We start from the raw sequence: 16,217 nt of genomic DNA, 5'->3' as shown, positions 1-16,217 counted from the left end.
AAATATCTCCTCCCACACTTAATTTGGACCATGTCCTCATTGGTGCAAAAAGCGATAAAACACGAAAAATAGTACGAAATTAAATCATACGAAGGTGAATTAAAAAGATGGTACGATTGCATTCAAACAGAATTAGAAAAATAATTGTATCAAACATAATTAAAAATATTGTACCAAACCGAATAAAACATAATAACGAAAATGAGGTAAAAGATAGAAAGGATAAAACCTATCAAGGTGAACTCGGTGGTGAAGGCGTAGTCTCAACTCCTTGGCGTCAGAAGAAAGATAGCAACCGGCAACGAGTAGATTTGTGCTCACGTCTCAATGTAGTGATATTGGCATCCACCGTGTTTATCCTCGAACTCATTTCGGTATTGTTGGCAACGACTTCATCTAACCGCAAATTCATGTGACGGTTATGCTCGTTCATTTGTTGCAAAACACGTTGCCACCCAACTTGTTCTTCATCATTCGGTTCTACATTTGCGTGCTCGTTGGCATTAACATCAACATGTGCCTCCTCCTCTTCCTTTTCATCAAATTCCTCTTCATCTTCCTCAGCATCATCTTGGGCACCCAAACCTTGAGAACTTGAAGCTTCACCACCCAAGGTAGCAAAAACACGTCTTGTACGATCTTCATAAGAGATAAAGGTGGGCGGTCCCATTTTCTTCAATAAATTGGCTCTTTGAAGTGCCGTGAGATCCAAGGAAGGTAAACCAATATGAGGCATATTTTAATAATCCGCTAATTCACCCCGAGCATCCAAAACAATGCCGGTAATTAAATTACCCATTGGCACTTGCTTATTGCGGGACTTGGAGGCTCGAACTAAATTAGTAAATATCATCTCAATACTATCGACAGTCAAATTCTTGAAAATACTATCCATCACAAACAAATCACGGACTTGCACCTTGGAACTTTCAACCCGACCAAATAAGGAAAATGATAAAAACTTGTGAAAGAAAAAGATACAATCGTCCTTAAGTAGTTTACTAGAAGTGTTCTTGGGATTAAAAACATCCAAGCCGGTTAAAGAGTGCCAAACCGTGTGTGCATTAAAAGTCTTTGGTTTGGAATAAAAATTCCGAGTAGGAAAACCAAACCATCGGTTCATAGGCGCATACCCAACTTCAAAACGAACTCCACTATTACGAAAAGAGATAATGCCTTTCTTCTTATCATAGGTTAGAGTAACCAAAAATTCAATAATATGCGATTTAATACTAGGAAAACGAATACTAGAAAATCTTTTCCAACCAAGAACGGATAGATATTCATCAATATGTTCGTTAAAAGAAAATATGTTTACCGTGTCGGTGTCAAGGAAAAGCATGTCGACGAACTCGATTTGGGTATGTGAAAAGTGGCGAAATTTACGTCCTTCAGCTTCCGTTGCAATATCAAACGGTGCTCCATATTGAACCCATAATCTATTGACTTCAGTAGCTTTAGTTTTGTTAGCAACGGTCTTTTGTCTAGGTATTTTTGTTTGTGAAATGTGGTGAAAGAGATGAAGAAAATATGAAAGAAGGAAAGGAAGAGTAAAAGATAATGGTGGTGATTTAGGGAAGAAGAAGATGAATAGGGTAAAGATTTATGGGGAAGGTGAGTGAATCTTTTTGTTGGGAAGAGTAAAGGATGATTGATTGGTGTAAATTGAGGTGATATAAATAGGTGTAATTAATAGGTATTGATTAGGATAGGGAATAGGTATGTAAGTAGGAATAGGAAGAGATGCAAAAATCAGCCCAAATCCCGTCCCTAGAAGTCGCGACAGCAAGTGGGCTAGGGCACGGATTTGTGCTGAAATTTTTTACTGTTGCTGTCTCAACTGAGATTTCAGAATCTCAACTAAGATTCTGGAATTTCTGGGTAAAAACTGGACTTGTTTTGACAATTTCAACATGACTAATTCAATTCCCATTATAATTAAGTGACATTAATTGTGAATATTAATCCCTGAAACTGAGAGAAACAAAACTGAAACATTAAATGAAGGAAAACCAAGGGTTGTTCCTTAAATGAAAGAAATAAAATAAAGAACTAATGTACTTTTATTTATCATAATCAATATATAAACATTAAATACTGAAATACATATTTACATAAAAACATCTTACTCATAAAAACTCAAATTATAAACAAACGCTCATATATACAATAAAACAACAGAAACTCAAATTATATCTCTAAGAATTGGAAAAACGGCGTGCATTGGCCCTGTTAATCTTCGTTTGAATGAAGATTTGCCTCTCTGGTGCAGAAAGGAATGTTGGACCAGAACGAAAAACTCGTTTGACAAGCCCTTCATTTTCCAAGAACTCGTAGTCAAGAATAGGGAATGGTTCCGTATCAGTCCAAGGGACAGAAATGGTTCCCTTTGCTCCTAAAATGAATCCACAAATGATATTGGCAAATCCAATCTTTCGGTTCTTCGAACGGGAAGCGGCAACTAACCCCTCCATTAGAATTTTCGAGGAGTTCACTGAGTTGCCTTGGAAAACATCGTCTAACACATAGAGATCAGTATCTTTCACAACATTGCTTCTGACTCGACCAAATAGACTATGACAGAGGAATTTATGCAGATACAACATGGAGTTAGAATTTATGGATTTGTTGAAGGCAAGACGTGGATTGAATCGCCAAAATCCTGTTAACATCCTCCATATATCTGTAGAAGTCATATCCCGTCCAGGATGGTGTTGAGTTGTATCTCGGGGTGAAAAACCAAACCAATTATGAAGTTCTGGATATCCAAAAGTGAATACCTTCCCCTCACAACGAAAACTGAGACGAACACGTCTCTTATTGACGAACCGAACGGTAGAGAAAAACTCTAGAACCCAATTCCCAATGATAGGAAATTTCATAGAAGCAAATTTGGTCCATCCCAAATTAGTCAGATAGCGATCTATGTCATCGCTTATCCCGAGTTCCTCGTTCAGAAACTCGTCCATATACATCATGCCAAAGAATTAAGCATATCTGAACTGCAGAAAGCGTTTCCCTTCGTCATGATTATAGATTGGAAACCATGCGCCATAACGAGAAGAGATATCAATTCTCTCGCTTTGAGCAGAAGTGTGTTTTCGAACATTTTTCAAAGACTTGGTCATGTTTGTGAGAGAGAAGAAAATGGTGTCTGTAGGATTTGAGAAAGAAATTCAGAAAGATGAAATAAGAATGGATTAAGTCTGGTCCTATAGGAATATATAAGATATATAAGTGAAAGGTTGTGTCTTGTAAAAAGAAAAGATGCAAAAGTGATACCTCTTCGATTCAACTGACAGAATTTTTTTTTTAAAAATTAGATGGCTGTAATCCCTTACAGTTATTTCAAATTGTAAAAGACAGAAAATCTCAACTGAGATTTCCAAATCCTGAAACATGGAAAATCTCAACTGAGATTTCTGCATATTTAATTTCTCAATAATACTTAACACTTAATGAAATCATTTTCAAAACATGACTAGATTAAAATTTTAATATTGACAAAACTTATTTGTACACAAAATAAAAATAAAAATAAAAGTAAATAAAAATAAAAACAAAAAAATAATAATAAACTAACCTAAAAATTAAAAAGAAAGAAAAATAAAAATTATGAACATATAATAAGAAAAACTATAAATTAAAAATATGAAAACTAAATAAATTAATTTTCATAGAATTCGTCCACGAATTCAATTGCTTGAATTGGATCTCCTTCGAAATAAATCTTGCAACGATTACCATTAACCTTAAATCGATCGCCATTGGACTTTTCTAGCTCCAAAGTTCCATAATCAAATGTTTTAACAACCAAATATGGTCCAGTCCATCTAGATTTTACCTTACCTGGAAATAACTTTAATCTCGAATTAAAAAGTAAGACTTTATCCCCAATATTAAAGTTTTTAATTTTGATCCTGGCATCATGCCACTTTTTAACTTTTTCCTTATAAACTCTTGCATTTTCGTAGGACAAATAGCGTAATTCATCCAACTCGTTTAAGTCGAACAAACGCTTTTTTCCTGCGCTTTGCAAATCATAATTAAGGGTTTTTATAGCCCAATATGCTTTATGTTCTAACTCTACTGGTAAATGACAAGCTTTACCATAGACTAATCTATAAGGTGTCATTCCGATAGGTGTTTTAAACGCAGTACGGTATGCCCATAATGCATCGTTAAGTTTATGTGCCCAGTCTCTTCTAGAAGACGAAACTGTTTTCTCAAGTATCCATTTGAGCTCTCTATTTGATATTTCCGCTTGACCATTCGTTTGAGGATGGTACGGCGTAGAGATACGGTGGTGTACTCCTTATTTTTTCATAAGTAACTCAAAACTTCTATTTACGAAATGAGTACCACCGTCGCTTACCATAACTATAGGAACTCCAAATCGACAGAATATTGTATTTAAAAACTTAACAACTACCTTAGAATCATTCGTCGGGGTTGCAATTGCTTCAACCCACTTTGAAACATAATCTACGGCTACCAGTATATAATTTTTGCCAAAAGAAGTAGGAAAAGGACCCATGAAATTGATTCCCCATACGTCGAAGATTTCAACTTCCAATACGTTCGTGAGAGGCATCTCATCTCTCCTTCCTAAATTCCCGGTTCTTTGACATTTATCACAGCGGATAATAAATGAACGGGCGTCTTTAAACAAAGTAGGCCAAAAGAATCTGCATTCTAGTATTCTAGCTACTGTTTTGCTTACGCTATTATGACCTCCGTAAGCACTGGCATGACATTCCAACATTATATAGTCATATTCAAACTCACTAACATATCTCCTAAGCATTCCATCGCCGTATGTTTTGAATAAAAATGGATCTTCCCAAAAATATTTCTTAACCTCCGAAAAGAATTTCTTCCTTTGCTGAGAATTCAATCCATCTGGCACAACATGTGCAGCTAAGTAATTGGCTATATCCGCATACCATGGAGCTATGACACTTTGTACTTGCATGAGATGTTCATCGGGGAAATCATCTCGAATGCCTAATGTTTCACCGATGGGGCCGTTTTCATCCTCAAGTCTTGATAGATGATCGACGACAAGGTTTTCAATTCCCTTTTTATCTTTAATCTCTATGTCGAATTCTTGCAATAATAAAACCCATCTAATAAGACGCAGTTTTGCATCTTTCTTAGCAAATAAATATCGTAAAGCTGCATGATCTGTATAAATGATGACTTTAGATCCTAACAAGTAAGATCGAAACTTATCACATGCAAAAACTACTGCTAACATTTCTTTTTCAGTTGTGGTGTAATTTAACTGTGCACCGGACAATGTGTGACTCGCATAATATATAACATGAAGTTTCTTATCCTTCCTTTGACCTAATACACATCCTACGGCTAAGTCACTTGCATCGCACATAATTTCGAAAGGTAGATTCCAATCGGGTTTCGATATTATAGGTGTACTGACTAAAGCCGTTTTCAAGGTATTGAAAGCTTGTAAACAATCCTCATTAAAATCAAAAGTTGAATCTTTCATAAGAAAATTAGTAAGTGGTTTGGAGATTACAGAAAAGTTCTTTATAAACCTTCTGTAAAAACCTGCATGACCTAAAAATGATCTTACTCCCTTAACAGTGGTTGGTGGGGGTAATTTTTCTATAACTGAAGTCTTTGCTCTGTCTACTTCTAAACCTTTTTCAGATATCTTATGACCTAAAACAATTCCTTCGTCTACCATGAAATGACATTTTTCCCAATTTAATACTAAATTCGTTTCCTCACATCTAGACAATACTTTATCTAAGTTCTGTAAACATGCATCAAAAGAATCTCCATAAACTGAAAAATCATCCATGAAAACTTCCATTATATCTTCAATGAAGTCATTAAATATTGCTGTCATACATCATTGAAATGTTGCTGGTGCATTACATAGACCAAAAGGTATTCTCCCATAAGCAAATGTTCCGTAAGGACACGTGAAGGTTGTTTTGTCTTGGTCATCCGGGTAAATGTAAATTTGAAAGAATCCGGAATAACCGTCTAGGAAACAATAAAATTCATGACCGGCTATCCTTTCGATCATTTGATCAATGAAAGGTAAAGGAAAATGATCTTTCCTAGTTGCTTTGTTTAGGTTCCTATAGTCTATACAAACCCTCCAACCGGTGGTGGTTTGTGTAGGTATTAATTCACCTTCGTCATTCCTTACAACAGTTGTAGACACCGAGTTGGAGGACCTGTGACGAAAACCTGTAAATAAGACGGTCGAAGCGGTTGATTCCAGAAGTTTTAAAACAAACATATATAATAAGAAAAGAAAAATTAATGTGAGTTGCGGTCGTCAAGTGGACGGCTCGCGAGTGCTCAGCGACGTGGTGCGAGCGCCTAGCGGCAGCCGACGCGTGTCCGACGACAGTTGGACGTGCGCCCGGCAGCGCGGGGCGCACGCTCGACGTCCGTTGGGCGCGCATGCCCGGCAGCGCGGAGCACGCGCTCGACGACCGTGGAGCACGCACGCGCGACGGCCGCGCCCGGCAGCCGCTGGGCGAGCGCCCAACGTCAGTTGGGCGCGCGTGCCCAATGCTGGTTGGGCACGCGCCCAACCATGTTGGGCGTTCGCCCAACTAATGTTGGGCGTCCGCCCAACGAAAGTTGGGCGTTCGCCCAACATAAGTTGGGCGTTCGCCCAACTGACTTTGGGCGACGCCCAATTTTCTTCGGGCGTCGCCCAAAGTTCCGGGGATCCGTTTGCCTATATAAGGCTCGGATCCCCATGCATTTAGGGAGGACTTTTTGGGAGGAGCTTCTCACTCTAAACATTTTTAGAGAGAGAAAATCTTTTTTTTTTGGGAAAAAACATTTTTTTTCCCTAAAAATTCCAAATTTCCTAAAAGTTAAAATTTTTACCAAAAACACAAAAACACCGGAAAAGCACGATTCGTGGAATCAACCGACTTCAACCGTCAATACCGAACTTGAGGTATTATCCGAGGACTAGACTCGTTTTATTTGTTTTATTTATTTCATTTTCTTTATTTATCTTTATGTTATAATTTTATTTATTCAGTTATTCATTTATTTATCACGTTTTATTTAATTCTTCGTATTTATTTATCCCGTGTTAAATAAAAATTCGGTTTTGTTTTAAAATAAAAAACCTCGTTTTAATATCCCAATACGAACCGTGATCCGATTAAAAGGTAGTTCGGGTATTAAAAACGTTGTAATTATAAGTTTTGAAAAGATATTTCCAAATAACGTTTTAAAATAAAAACGTCGTTTTAGGAAACTCCGTTATAGACTATGATCCATTTTTGGTAGTTCGGAGATCCAAAACGATTGAATTAGATTTAATTTAAATCTTTTGAACGAATCTGGAAAGTTTTGGAGTGCTGCTGTAATTCTACCTTTTCTGTCACTAACAGCAGATTGGCGACGGATTTTCCGTCGGTAATCTGCTGAAACCGAAAATCACCATTTTTACCCTCCTTTTCCCACTTTTTGACATTTCTACTTGTATATATATATGTATATTATTGTGTAATATGTTTATAAAAATTATTTTTTAATCCTATAACTATTTATTATGTACTATATATTTATTTATTTCATGTTGAAATTTAATTCGTTTGGATTTAATGTTATAAAGTAGTATATATGTATACATATAGTTTTCTTTGGCATTTGAATTATATTAGCTATCATAGGGTAAAACTATTTTGGAAATTAAATGTTATTTTTAGTTTTTATAGTTTCCCTTGTTTTCACATAGTTGTAATTAGGATAAAAATGTATTATATGTATTACTACTTTCCTTATCCTACATTTAATCTATATTATTACCATTTTTACTATTCTTACATATATGTATAAATATGTATATTTATTCTCCAATTGGATTTCCTATAGGTATATATTCTTTAAACATGTTTGGTTGGGTGAAGTTGAATTTAATTTGTTAGTTGTTGTAATTATATTCAAGTAAGGATCAATTGAGTGAAAAAGGGGAAATTAAATCACAAAAAGAGAGTTTAAGTTGTTTTGTTTAAATTAACGCTTTTCTAGACATTCCTAAAGTGTAAATAACGTTTTCTTGACATTTTTAAACCATTTCTTAAAACGTCACGTTTTAAAACCTTAATTCATTCCAACGACGGATTAGGCGAACCTTGAAATTAAAATTGTTTGTCATTACAAATAATAGAGTATTGAATCGTTTTCTTAAACGGGTTGTACAAAATAAATTGACTTGTATGCCTAACCACGTTTTCGGGTTAAAATTCTTTATTCCACGTCTTCAAACGCTTGAGTCGTTCCAACGGCGATTCAAGTAGATGCCATGTAAATTAACGGGGTTTTGAAACGTACCTAAATCGCTCCAACGGCGATTAAGGTACGAACCATGTAAATAAACTCGTTTTCGGGGAGTGAGTTTAGTGTAGAGTTAACATACGAATCGAGGCATAAGACACACTGTAAATAAATTAATTCTCCCTTCTCCCCCTCTCTCCTTTATAAATTTATGCAAAATGGGTGATTCTTTACCAAAGTGGCTTTCAATAATATATGCTCAAAACAGTTTTCAAAACGAGAAAGAAAAGGTTTCAAATGAATTTTAAACTTAAAGAAATATGCGATTAGTCCGTTATCGCCTAACACGCTGAGTAGGAGGCCGGTGGTTCATAACCGGGCGATGTCGGGGTGCCTAGTAGCCTTTCTCCGGAAAGGAGCTAGCCTTCTCGGCTCGTACCTAAGTTTCCCGAACCCTCACCGGTCTCCCGCAAGGGATCGGTGTTCATTTTCCCATTCGTGGGTGGCGACTCTTCCATACTCCGAGCTCTGGTCCTGCCGAGCAGCTTGATTCCACGATTGGTTGCTTTCGGCGCCAATCACCGCTTACGTCGCCATGAGGTGTCCACCCCCCGGTCCGCCCGGGAGATTAGGCCGCGGCACCTCGTCTAACAAGTGGCGACTCTGCTGGGGAAGCGAGAAATTTGATTCCGGAAGGCGTGTATTAAGCCCTTAACGGGGACGGATCGTATTATTTCTTTTCGTATGCATTCATAAGCATTATTGCAAACCTTTTGGGTAATTTCCGCGAAACCTCTAGCGAGAGTCCACTCGTCGCTCGAAAGAGGCTAGTGTAAGTTCCCCCTTACAGTAAGGCGCCAAAGGGTCCCCATCCATTCGTTAGGGGCGAATTTGTGCGGTCCTATGAGGTCCCGCGATCAGCCGTGTCAGTATATAGTAGCCTTAGAAGTTGCCATATGATTACCCGTTACTATTTTTGATGTGATAAATGAATCAGTTCGTGTTTTCAAATTGCCATGATACCTGTCTAATCCTAAAATATGTAAAGAAAACGAAACGATACGTTAATATATACTCTTAAACCGATATACAAACTACCCCAAAACATCGAAACGATTCGAACTAAAGACGACTTAGTCATCTCGTATGAATGAACTTGTGCGACCCGCCTGGTCCCTTTCCGTGTCCCGAAAAAGGCACATGTTCAGGAAATGCATTATGACGTAAGCACGTATTAGTATGAATCGGTTTGGTATTAAGGATAGTTATATCTCGATTCAAAAGACTATATTAACGGTAGTCGTTATTCACATTCTTTAAATAGGTTAGGATGAAACAAGATTATGACAAAACGAAAACAAAGAACATTTCTATTTCGAATGACCCCGTTGTAACGTAAAGAGTTTCGCAAACGTGGCCCGTCCCTTCCGAATAAAAGACGAGCTCTTACGTTATGCCTTGTGTTGTTCTTGAGAGAAATGGACGTGTCCGCAAAGGTGACTAAGAAAACAAAAGAAAAACAAAAATAAATTAACGACCAAAGTCATTCTGTATCTACGATATATATCTATCCCGAGGGTAGTTAAAGAAAATGAATCAATGCCGTTAAATACGTGCCTCGAACTGGTATATACGCCGCTTAAAATCACGAAGCCGAATTAAACTAAACCACATGATTGCACTATATGGACGAGACTGTGGGTTTGACTAATGGCTCGATTATTTCAACCGTTACCAAAACTACAAGAAATATGGCCCGATCTGCGTGTTTGTTCAGTTCGTGCCAAAGTGAAAAGGACGGTAATATCCCTGCTTCGAATAAAGCATGCGATTCAACGAAACGTTGATTTTCTATAACCACACTAAGGTGGTATATCCCGTAGATTGGAAGGAAGAGTTGTTGTTAGCCGAAAGATTATCGTGCGCTCAAATAAGACTCGCCGTCTTTTTACGTAGCCAAAACGAGCAAACGGATTCTTGACGCTAAAAACAAACACGTTACGCGATGAGTCCGTTCCTTAAAATAAAAAGTGATTTCATCACTGAATGAACACGTGGTTACGTCTCTCGATAGATCCAAAAGATCCCGTCGTAATCCAAAATCGAGACACGAACCCACGCAAATAAAAAGGAACGAGTCGTTGTCAATAACGAACGATTGGACTGAAAGAATAACTCGTACCACGTCTAAAAAACCGAGATGCGCTCAAAGGGAGTCAAAACCCAAACTAATGCGTCTCGCAAGATGACAAAAGACGAGTTATTCTGAAAGGACAATCCATTTGGTCGGTATCTTAGTCACTGAACGCTGATACGTTAAAAACGAACTGTATTGTCTGATGGATGATTTACTTTTCCGCAATAATCGACGGCATCACGCGTCCTGTGGACCGCAATGTGAGCCCCAAACCAAAATCCTAGGAAAGAGACTTAGACCATCAAGTGTGTGGAGGAATAAGGGTGGAAGAGAGATGTTGTGATACGTGTAATTAGACTAACGTTTGTTCTTCTTATCTTATATATCCGTAAATAAATAAACGCACACACCACAAATCATGCATATAAAATCATGCATACATACTAAAGGATACCGTTCGCGCAGACTTCATCATTAAGCGGTTATGGTTTCGCGAGAGTAACCGGCTAGTCAGGCAGTTTGACCAGTTACAGATTGATAGTTCCGAATCGGCAATTATGGCTTCTGATTCGTCTTCATCCGGGTATACTCATTCTTCCGTCAGCATGTCTGCGACCGACGAAAAAGTGGCCAGATTGGAAAACTCTGTGAACAACATTAATGAGCAGTTGGCCGCAATAGTGGCCCAGATAGCTAAGTTGGCCATGAACGATGACAAGAGTGGCAGTAAGCATGCCGAGAATGAGGTGAACGACGGACCTCGCTTTGGGAATGAGGATGACTATCAGGATTATATCCGGAAACAGCTGGAGAAAGAGAAAGCTAAGGAGGAGGAGTGGAAGCAACACATCACTCAGGAGGTACAGGATCTACGTGGGGGAAGTTTCGGGAGTCAGGACTTTTATAACTTGAAGAATTGTTTATCGGCAACGGCTTTGCCTTTGAAATTCTGGCTCTCTGACATGAAAAAGTTCGACGGAACTGGAGATCCCACTGCCCACATGAATCAGTATGTTGCTGTAATGAAGCACACGATCCTGACTGAGGATCAAGTCCTAGGGCTGTTTAACACCTATCTTGAGGGGGCTGCCCTCATATGGTTTCATGCATTGCCGATGGTGACGAAGAGGGATTGGAAAGAGTTAGCGAAGTCATCCATCGCATAGTATAGCTTCAACACCATGCTTGAGGTCACTTTGAAGGAACTTGAGAGCACTAAGCAGCAGACTGGGGAATCTTTCTCCGATTTTGTGAGAAGATGGAGGGCTAAGGCCGCGGTTATGAATCAGAAGCCGCTTGAGCAGGATCAGATCCGAATGGTAGTCGGTAACACCTTGCCGTATATTAAGAATGAGCTGCGGTACATGCCTTTTACAGATTTCAACCAAATGTATAGCTGCGCCTTGACAGTTGAGGGGGACAGAGAACCAAAGAAAGCTTATACCAAGTGGACGAAGTCTGGATATAGTGCCGGGGGGCCAAGTGCGAGTGCAGAATCTGCAGCAGTGAAAGTGCTTGATCTTAATGCTATCGAAAAGAGGCAGTTCGCCAAATTCGATCAAACCTACACAAAAGTTTTCGAACGATTGCAGAAAAAGGGGTTGCTGAAAGCTCTTACTCCTTATAACAAAGCTCCACCTTCTCCGCAGATACAAGCTAGGGGATATTGCGAATTCCACAGCAGTTATGGGCATACTATTGAGAACTGTGAGAGGTTGAAGCATGAGATCCAAGATTTAATCGAGGAAAAGAAGATAGCTGATCCTTCGTCAGCGAACCCTTCCACTAGGCGTAATCCATTGCCTAATCATAGGGTGAGCATGATCGGAGTCGGTCTGAAAGAAAGTGTAGTAACGGAATCCTTCGAGGAAGGCGAAGAGGAGTTGTTGGACTCCGACGAAAAGAGCAATGTAGGAAATGGTTTATATGTGTCCTTCCTTGGTGAAGAACCGGAAGGCAAACCGATGGATGAAGGGTTGGACGGTGGAGCACCGTATGATGAAGATAGTGCTGAAGAGACCGGGGAAGGGTCGTCTCGGACTATTGTGCCAGAATTGGGTCTGTTTAGTGGCGGGGAGAATCTCGAGGTGCACTTGCGCGAATATATGCGCGATATGTTTGTTGAATCCTTCGGGGTGGACGAGATTGCTCAGTGGTTCCACCATTTGCTGATAGGCGAGCCTTTGGGATGGTTCCACTCATTACCCGACTCTTGCAAGCATGATTGGGATCGATTATCAGATTTATTTCTAGAAAAGTACCAAAGGGCTGAGGACAGGACTGCAGAGCGCTTCGCGATGCAGATCGGACTTATCAAGCGTCCGCTACCGAGGGTCAGTAAGTATAATGGCAATAAGGATCCGATGGAACATCTTCACTTTTACTTGTCGGCCATGGGGCCTTTGGGTTTTAATGAAGGAGAGATCACCAGCTTGTTTTGTAATTCGCTGATGGGTGAGCCGTTGATGTGGTATATGTCACTTCTGATGCATGTCAAGACCGATTGGGCGGCAATGACAAAGAGGTTTATCAAAGAGTATACGGTATGGATGCTGGCGGAGCAAACCCCAGACTCACCCTCTTATGAAACACCCGAGGCAGTGTTGGCAATGCCTAGGTATGGTGGATACCAAGATCCTGTTGAGCATGCGAGGTTATTCCGCAACCATATGTATGACGTCGGGTTCCCGCAAGGTGAATTACATGAACATTTCCCGGAAACCCTAATGGGAGAGGCCTTGTTGTGGCACCAGGGCCTATCAGAGGAAGAAATGGGTCATTGGATACCGCTTAGGAGTGCTTTTGTGGCGAGATATGACATGTATGTTCCATGGACGGGATCCCTGGAAGATCTGGATAGGATCAGGCAATTCCCCGAGGAACCATTCGTGGATTATGCTAGGAGGTGGAGGCACTGCTATGAGCAGTGTCATGAAACAATGAGTGATAAGGTGCAGCTTATGTGCATACAGAGAGGCGCTATTCCGTTGGCGGCAAGAAGGATGAGTAGGGTGTCCCTCCGGGATTATGATGATTTGATAGGTTGGGCTTTGTATGGATCAGCGGATCCCTTCTATTTGAATCCGAACGTCCCTCACGTAATGGATCTAATGATTGTGGACATTTGGGAAAGTTCTTCGGACGAGGAGGATGCTAATCGGAGGATTCCTATCAATATTTGGGATGAATCTAATGATGAGCCGGAATCGCCGTCATGACAAGATCAGGTCGAGTGGCCGAGGGAAAGGCACCTATGGTGGACACTGAGATAGGAGAAGGATCGGCTCCCAAGCCAGATGACCAAGTCCTCGAGCAGTTGAAGAAAACACAAGCTAAGTCTACGGTGTGGGAAGTCCTATGCCATTCCAAGTACCACCGTGAAAATCTGATGAAAGAACTGTAGAATTTGGTTATTTCTACCGATATTGAGCCGGCAGCGTTAGTGGGGGCAATTATGGCTCGAAAGAAAACCGAAATCACGTTTACTAACGAGGATCTCCCAGAAAAGGGGAAGGCTCACAACAAGCCTTTGTACATCCGAGCTGAGATTAACGGAAAGAAGACTAGCTGTGTGATGGTCGATGATGGATCGACCATTAATGTTTGCCCGCTGAAACTCTTGTCTAAGTTGGGAGTAGAAAGAGGAGACCTGACGGCCTCGGAAACTGTGATCAGGGCTTATGATGATAGCCGTAGGCACATCAAAGGAGTTTTTAAGGCCAAGCTGAAAGTGGGGCCGCATGAGGAAGAAACAGAGTTCACGGTGCTGGATATCCCGGTAACCTTTGCTGTATTGTTGGGACGCCTATGGTTCCACAAGTTAGGAGGTGTGCCCTCCACGCTCCACCAAATGATCAAATTCCCCTTCGGGGAGGAGATAGTGACGATCAGAGCAAAAAAATTGAGCTCGGTGGCGGCATTGGGAATTGAACCTCAGCTTTTCTTCGGATTCCAAGTTTCTGGGATTTACGAGTCTAGCATGACCACCGATGTGGTGAAGATGATGAAAGGAGGCTTCATCCCTGGTATGGGTTTGGGAGCACACCATCAAGGGTTGCCAAAATTTCCGGACTTCAAGAGTCAGAAAACCCGGAGGGGTTTAGGATATGAGCAGGGAAGTCCGTCCAACACAAGTAGTGAAGGAAAGGTGGGCCTAAGGAAGTATTTCGTGAATGAGGGGCATGGAAAGGTTTATTCAGGGACCCCCGAGTCATGGACTAGCACCGAAGGAAAGATCCTGTCAAGTTTTGAGATCTTCAATGATGTGACTGACTGGGGCAAAGGAAAGGCAAGCTGCTTCGTCGAGGAGATCATGATGTTAGATTTGAATGCCGAGGAGCAGGTCGTTACCATTGAAGCAACTGCGGGAGCAGTGGACGAGCCCAGTACCTCCAAAGCTTATAAGAAACCCGAGAACCCCGATGATGAAAATTGTATTACTGCTTTATTTGAATCTGATGATGTACTCGCCAACACTATCAATGAAATGAATTCTGATTTTGCTTACTTGTTTGATGTTGATCGTGATCATTCCATGCATTCTCATTCATATAACATGCCTACATTTGAAATCAATACAATAGAAATGTCAACTTTCAATCTTGGCACGGATGAAAATCCTAAACTTATACAAATTGCTCAAGAATTAACTATTGAAGAGAGGAAAGAATTTGAGAGAATAATTAAAAATACGAAATAGTGTTTGCTTGGACATACGAAGACATGCCAGGAATTGATCAATCAATCGTAACTCACCGTATTCCAACATACCCCGATGCGAAGCCCATAAAGCAGAAACTCCGACGCATGAGACCGGAATGGGCAGATAAGATCAGAGAAGAAGTGAAGAAGCAGTTAGAAGCAGGGTTCATCGAAGTAATCGACTATCCCTCTTAGGTCGCAAATGTAGTGCCCATCGCGAAGAAGGACGGCAAAGTAAGAATGTGCGTCGATTATAGAGATCTTAACAAGGCGTGCCCCAAAGATGAATTCGCGTTGCCTCATATCGACGTGTTAATCGATAGTTCAGCATCGAGCATCTTACACACGAATGTGGACGGTTTCATGGGCTACATGCAAGTTCAGATGGCTGAGAAACACAAAGCGAAAACCTCGTTCACAACTGAGTGGGGAACATAATGCTATAGGGTGATGCCGTTTGGTTTGAAAAATGCCGGGGAAACTTACCAGCGAATGGCCACGACACTGTTCCATGATATGATACACAAAGAGGTAGAAGTTTATGTGGATGACATGATGGTCAAATCGGAGACAAGAGAGGGGCATTTCGCTGCACTTGAGAAGTTTTTGGCACGAATTGCAGAATTCAAACTAAGGTTAAACCCGAAGAAGTGCTTCTTCAGCATTTCGTCGGGGACAATCTTAGGCTATGTAATCGGAAACAGGGGAATTGAGGTAGATCCCGACAAAGTGAAGGCCATACGAGAAATGCCAGCGCCAAAGAATCAGAAAGAAGTGAGAGGGTTTCTAGGGCAGGTTCAGTATATCAGTCGGTTCATAGCAAGACTCACCGCAATCTGCGAGCCAATCTTTAAATTGCTACGGAAAGATCAACCCACGATTTGGAATGATAAGTGTCAACAAGCCTTAGAGAACGTCCGGAACTACTTGTCTAATCCACCAGTTATGAGACCGCCTAAACTTGGAAAACCGCTTCTCCTCTATGTAGCAATCGAAGAGCGATCTATTGGGGCAATGCTGGCCCAAGAAGGGGACATCGGGGTGGAGCACGCGGTATATTATCTGAGTAAGAAGTTCCTGGAGTACGAGC

This window comes from Euphorbia lathyris, chromosome 9 (assembly GCF_963576675.1).
Source record: "Euphorbia lathyris chromosome 9, ddEupLath1.1, whole genome shotgun sequence".
NCBI classification, from domain to species: Eukaryota; Viridiplantae; Streptophyta; class Magnoliopsida; order Malpighiales; family Euphorbiaceae; genus Euphorbia; species Euphorbia lathyris.
This window is presented reverse-complemented; position numbering follows the sequence as displayed.